Raw genomic sequence first — 7,432 nt, forward strand, 5'->3', positions numbered from 1 at the left:
AACCCTCCCTTCAGTGTCAAACGTGTCCTGATTGAGGGTCAGCTCTGAAGTGCAAGAGTTAAGCCCAGCCCATAGAGAACCAAAGCCCTCATGGCTGACCACAATTCCAATCCTGGCCCCACCAGCTTCAAAAACAAGCTGGAATGGAGGAAAAAAGAGAAACAGAGAGAAAAGGTATGACCATGTCCTACAGGAAGATGCTTTCTATCCCTATCTTTAAAGAACACACACATCTTCTGGAAAATAAACAAACAAAAACAAACAAACAAACTATATGTGTGTGTATATATATATATATATATATACATATATATACATATATATATATATAAAATAAAAAGCAAAACTCAAACTATCCTGTTTGTACAAAATATGTAAGGTGATAGAGTTTATATCATATCAACATCTGAACTTGAAAAGCCAACATATCATCAAATTAGAAAGTCTCTAAGTCAATCTCTTGAGTTTTGTTTTGGGGTACCTGAAGCCTGATGAAGCTCATTTCATTTACTTTCTATGGATTACTATAGATTTACTGTTCAGGATTCAATAATGTTGTCAGGTACTAAAGAACAGAAATATATAACAACTTCTAAAATCTCTTATAAAATTAGTTTGCCATCCAGGGAGTCAAATCTGGAATGAGGTATTTTGCTTCCCAGGGCGTGGTGCTTTCCTGTCCACTCACCACAGCAGTCACAGCAGTCGGTGCAAGAGGCAGAGCTGCTGCAGTTGGTGGACTGATGGGAGGGGGAAGGGACAGATTTCTTCCAAGAAAAAACAAGGAAAAGAAAATAATCCATGATGAGTAGGAGAACTTCATTTAGTCATTTAGTTCTACATGGGTTAGTAACATCTGTGAGAAAATAGCTATTCCCTTCAAACTGGCTGGTATTTATAAATCAGCCCAGAGGTGCTTAGAATAAAGACATCATGATTAAGTGAAAGAAGAAACTGTAACTGCAGACTGTAGTAAAATGAAATGAGCTCTCAGAGGTCACCGGTCCAGTCCCCATGTATGAACCATGAGACTTCCACATGTTATCTCTCTCACATTTGTGCCCAGCCTCCTTCAGCAAATTCCTGCTTCCCTAGATAGTCTATTCCACTCCCAGAGGACTAGTGGTTAATAATGCTTCTTTCTAGTTAGCAGTAATCTTATAACTTTCACCCTTTGGTTCTGTTCCCACCTGCTTGTAGCCACATAAAAAGGGTTTTCAGAATATTTCTGGAAAATGTGTATTATGCCCAAACTATGCATGGATTTCAAAATGGCTTGCACCAAAATAAACTCATACTTTAATTATAGTTTTTCAAGAACTTCTTGAAGTCCCTTCATTACAGTAAGTCTGGCTTAACTCTGGCAGTAAACTGGAGTCATCTTGGAAGCTCTTAAACAGGTGGCACTTGGGCTGAGTCAGTGAGGGTAGGATCCAAGTATCAGTGTTTTTAAAACCTTTCCAAGGATTTTGAAGTGCAAAGTTGAGGATTATTGGCTTAAACAAACCCTCTTCCACACTGCATTCTTTATAGCATTAACATCAACCCACCTGAATTGAATCTTCTTGTTCTGTGACTGCAGCTTTCAGTCATCCTTTACAGCCCAGCAGAAGAGAAGCCTCAGAAAGCAACGAGGGAAGACTTGGGGGCCCCAAAATAGTAGGGGAAGTTACTTGGTTCCATTCATGTTTATAAAAGTATAATAGGTAAATTGCACTTTATCAAAATTAGAATTTTTTGTGCTTTACAGGACACCAGAAAGAAAGAAAATTGTGTATCTGGTAAGGGCCTAGTATCCAGAATATATAAAGAACGGATATAATTTACTAATAAGAAAAGTGGGCAAGAGTTTTAAGTAGACATTTTCCCAAAAAGACATACAAATATGACCAGTTTTCCTCACCATGCCCCCCAAGTACACCCCCCCACACACCATCACCATAACTTTGTGAATTTTGAAAAATGTACCAAATTTTTCCACTGACTATAAATTGCTCATCGTGATAAAAGTAACCTCAGTAAACATTATTTAAAATCCATTTTTCCCAGATGACCATCTAGTTGTGATGAGAAACAGGAGGGCCACCCAGCCCTGCCCTTTCCCTAGCTCTGGTCCTTCATCTGTAGAGCCAAAGACTACCTCACAGGCTGGCAAGCAAGGCGGACTTGGAGAAAAACCCTGGAACAATGACTCTCTGATTGCAAATACAAGCATTGCTGGAAGAGTCTTTCAGAAACTATTTAAGGCAAAAGAAAAGCTTATTTTTTTAAAAAATATTTAAATTAAAGAGTATCTTGCTTAGTTCTTCACAGATATTTAACAATATTGTTTGTAAAACAATGATAAAAAAATCCAAGGCAGTGTTTATTCATGAACTAAGTGGCGCGGTATGAGCTGTAAGTGCAATGAAAATGAAGGGAGAGAAGAAATAGAGCATTTGTGTATGTCCTAATATTCATTGTCATAATGCATGTATTTCCACATCATTAATATCTCTATACAATGTAAGTCTAAATTAGGGCTATGCATCTACTTTGCATGTATTGCCTCTATGTAGGGCTCCTGATTGGTCAACAGGATTCTCAAATTGTGTAAAAGGTTTTTTTGTTTCAAATTAGTGAAAAAAATCAATTATGTGAATTTTTTAAAAACACAATAATTCAATGTCATGTTTACTATAAACTGATTCTCCAAGTTATTTATATTAGCCAAAAAGACGTATATGAATTTAACTATGAGGGATTGTTTATTTTGTGGTTGTCGCTATTTAGTAATGTGTAAAGACATTTCTGTTGTCAACTTCTGGTGGCAGGAAGGGTGGGGGAAGGCATCATTGGCATTTAATGTGTCAGGCCAGGGATGCAAATAAACATCAGTGTGCAAGACAGTCCTCTAAAACAAGAAAGCAAAAATGTCCCCAGTGCCATGGCTGAGAACCCCTGGGTTTAGTAAAGTATAACCAATCTGTGGCATAATATATAGCTATTAAAAAATAATCTTGCAGGGACAGCCCACAGCATGGTGGTTAAGGTGGCTAGATCCCACATGACTGCCTGTGTGTGGTTTGAATCTTGGACCAGTGGCTTGAAACACTCTGGGAATGCGTGCCCAAAATCCCAAAAGGAGGGAGAAACAGAGGAGAAGAGGTCGTGTGGCCATGCCCCATGGGGTGCTTCCTTACTTTCCCTCTCTCTCTGGAGAGTGCGTGTGCCGTCTGGCAAACTTAAAAATAAATCTTGTAGACAAGTGATTCTCAACTCTGGCTGTATATCAGGATATGTGATGAGTCACCTGAAGAGCTTTTAAGGTCCCACTACTAATTAATCAGCATCGGACTCTCTGGGATAGGATTGGGCATGACTATGTTTTTGATTCTTTCTAGGTAAAGTAATGTAAGGCTAGGCTTGAGAATCACCAATTTAGACTCATATTCTACAGAGACATTAAATGATGGAAATATGTACATGTTAACTTTAAAGAAAGCATATGACAAAGCTATTTACGCATAATTAATTTTGTATTAAAACACACAAATTGTAAAACACATGTGCAACAGTCATGTACCACATAAAGATACTTTAGCTGACAACAGACTGCATGTGTGACAATGGCCCATGAGAATCATATAGGCAATATCATGTCACTTAGACTGTGCCACCTAGGTTTGTGTAAGTATGCTCTATGATGTTTAGACAACAAAAAAAATTGGCTAATGACACACTTCTCAGAATGTATTTCTGTCATAAAATGATGCATGACTATGCATGCAATGTAAAATGGTACCAATGTATAAGAGTACTTACTTTAAAATTTTTAGAGGTTTTTTGCCTTAGGGTGTGTGTGTTTGCCAGAGAGAGAGAGAGAGAGACAGAGAGAGAGAGACAGACAGACAGTGAGAGAGAAAGTGAGAAGTCACTCCCAGGGGGGATGGCCATGCCACAATCTTTTCTCCTCCATTCTTTCGGGATTTGGGGCGGGCACACACACATTCCCAGCATGATTTTAAAGCCACTGGGCCTGGGAGTCACACTGCGGTTGGCCATGTGGGAGTCCAGCGACATAACCACTATGCAATATGCAGACCCCGAGAGTATTCATTTGTATATTCTTTCTCACATATGTATTTCTTTGTAATAAAAGACAAAAGATTGCTTTGAAAAATAGCATGACAATTTCTTACAAAACTAAAGATGTCATTTCCATAATACCCAACAATTATACTCCTGAGTATTTATCACAAAAAAAATGAAAACTGTTTACATAACAATCTCTAAGTAAATGTTTATAGCAGCGTTTTTTATAATAGTCCCAAATAGAACCCCAATATCCTTCACCAGATGAATGGTTGAATAAACTGTGGTATACCCATATAATAGACTACTACTCAGCAATAAAACAAACAACAGAAAAACTGACCTAGGCAACAAGCCGAATGTCATCACAAAGTTATACTGAGTAGAAAAAAGTCGATATCAAAGGTAACATACTGTGAAATTCCACTTACACAGCATTCCTAAAATTTATAGAAATGGAGAACAAATGAGTGGTTTTAAGGGGTTAGGGATGGGTGAGACGGTATTAGATGTGGTTATAAAAAGATAACAAAAATAAGCTTGTGGTGAAGAACTGTTCTAGACGTTGACTGTACCAGTGTTAATATCCTGATATTGTACTATGGTTTTTTGAGGTGTTACTTATAGGGAAAACTAGGTAAAAGGAAAACGAGATCTCTCTGTCGTTTCTTAAAACTGCATATGAATCTACAATTAAACTCAAAAGTTTAATTTTAAGAAGACAACAGGAATCAATGTGAACTAGAAAAAATACTACTGTACTGATTCAATACCTTCCTTAAGGAGATTTATTTTTTAAATAATAAAAAGATGTGTGTCTAATAAAAAAAACTGCTTTAAGAAACAAAAATATCCTTTATACCTCTAAACTGGTGAATACAAGAATTTAATTTTCAGATAATAATGCTTCCCTTCAGATGGAAAGATGGTTACTATTTCCTTCTCAGCCACATAACTTGTCCTAAGTAAGCAGTGAAATACAAATGATGGAATAAGAGGTTGCCTTGTGGAGAATTAGAATTTACCTGATTCATCGGCCTTCTCAGTTCCTGACACTTGTAAACATGGGAAGCCCCAAGTCCTAAGGCCAGTGGACAGGTGAAAGTGACAGATGAAAACAGGAACAGGCACCCCAAACAGTGGTTCTTAAATGGAGAGAGCACTGGAGACGGGCCCATTAACAATGCAGACTTCCCCAAACATATTCTCAGCTATTGCATCTGTGGCTCTGGGATATAGCCTGTCAAACCAGATTTTTTAGCAAACACAGTGGGTAAAACCAGACTTGCAGAAACTCTAGACTAAGGGATGCTGAGAGCTAGACTGCTCAATCAGAACAATGGCTTTTGGGCATCTTTCTTTCAGAAAGATGAAAGGGATTCTTCTAGTTCAGGAACTTACATAAAACCAGTTACACAGGAATACTTGCAAAGAACTGAACTCATATTAAGGAACAGACTAGATGTGGATGCTAAACTGAAGAGAGGAGAGGAAAAATGGTGGCCACTCTGTTGTAGTGATGAGACCATAGCCACGTGGTCCCCAGGTCTCTGTTAAATAACTGAGAGCATGCAGAAGGGAATTTTAAGGGAGACTAAGTTCTAGCATTATGTTCAGGAGTATGGGGAACGTATTGTAACCTTACTTTTTACCCCTATGAAGATCAGGGTGATCTCAGGAAGCAGAGACTGCACTTACAGACAAAACAAAGTACAAACTACATCCAGTCCTAGTTTCTTTAAGGTATAATTTCACTATCACATGGGGGAGAAAGGCTTTATATCAAATTGTAACTTGTGGGACCAAGGGGGAGATGCCGATCAAAAGGTACAAACTTTCAAATACAAGATGAAAAAGTTCTGGAGATCTAATGAACCATGGTGACAATAGTTAATTATAATGTATAGTATACTTGAAATTTGCTAAGAAAGCACCTCTTAAATATTCTCAGCACATACACACACACACACACACACACACACACACACACACACACACACACACACACACACACACACACACACACACACACACACACACACACACACACACACACACACACACACACACACACACACACACATGCACACACAGAGATAAAAGGTAACTGAGACAAGAGTTATCTATGTTAATTACCTTAACTGTGGTAAGCATTTCACAATGTACATGTATATCAAGATATGTTACTTGCCTTAAATATATACAATTTTTATTTGATAATTACAACTCATTAAAATTGGGGAAAAGAATAAAAACTTTATCCCTGTCTTTTGCTGCTGGCACCTTCTCAACGTCTCAAGTCTCCCACAACTGCTTCCTGATCTCCCAGCCTCTAAACAGCCTTGTCTGTGACCTCTTTTTCACCCTTGTCTGCTCTTCTCAGTCTGTTTCTTGTCTATGACTTGGATTTCTCTCGATAGTAATTCTGATTCTCTTTCACTTCACTGCTTTGCCTCTGGTCATTTTTACTACAAACTTTTTTGGCTCATTGTTTATCCAAGAACCCTCACACCCAGTTTCACCTGGCAGAAGTGAACTGCCCATCAAGGTGCCCCATCAGCTTGCCACACCATGTGCTGGTGAGGGTGACTATAACATGTCTGGTGAAGCTCTCAGTTCGAAGTAGCCAGAGTGTGTTTTCTTTTGCCTGTCCTGGTTTGGTCTTACCTGCTTAGATAGTCCATAGCTGGCCTGTTTTACCCTGGGCCATGGTCTCAACTGACCCTTACCTTATAATTCTAGTTAGAATTATACCAGTTCTAATCAACTATTAATGGGTTCAGTAACTGTGGTGTTAAAAACTGCATTTGACCTTAGTCCCGTAATCCATGCCTGCCGTGGGTAAAGATGAGGGCAGAGACTTGCATTCTAAGAGGCTGCCATCTTTGGAACAGATAATTTCTTCCTTTAGGGCTCATAAATTGACTGCAAGCTCTTCACATATTTCTTTGCATTCTTTTACTCAAACCCCAAATCATTTAGAAAAAAAATATTTCTAGTGCATTAGCATTTTCCAATAATATTTGCTATATAAATATCTGGAGAGTAGAAACTGCAGGAATTGTGCTTTTCCTCCACAGAGAACATACTGGGCAAATGCCTTTGGCAGAATCCATTTTGCAGTTGTAGTTTGGGAATTGTACAAATCTTCCTAGCTTCAGGTTGGAAAAACAGTAGCTTCTGGGCTGAATGGTGTCTGAAAAATTGTCCCAAGTTATTCAAAAGCCCTTCCCTCTGGCTGTTTCTCATCTTTAACTATTCGTTGTCCTTAGTTTCTGGTCTCTTAGGATAGATGTCTTAGAGTTGAAATGAGAATACCAAATCATGAGGGTTAGCATACAGAGTGGCATTCCTATTC

The 7,432-nt window shown here is 38.4% G+C and overlaps 1 protein-coding gene across 1 annotated transcript in view; it reads right to left on the reverse strand.

The window, feature by feature from the left end:
* SLC35F1 (solute carrier family 35 member F1) overlaps nt 1-7,432 on the reverse strand; it is a 205,945-nt gene that overhangs the window by 24,976 nt on the left and 173,537 nt on the right. The window lies entirely within an intron of this gene.

Source organism: Tupaia chinensis, unplaced genomic scaffold (assembly GCF_000334495.1).
Source record: "Tupaia chinensis unplaced genomic scaffold, TupChi_1.0 Scaffold000563_1, whole genome shotgun sequence".
In the NCBI taxonomy this organism is placed as follows: domain Eukaryota; kingdom Metazoa; phylum Chordata; class Mammalia; order Scandentia; family Tupaiidae; genus Tupaia; species Tupaia belangeri.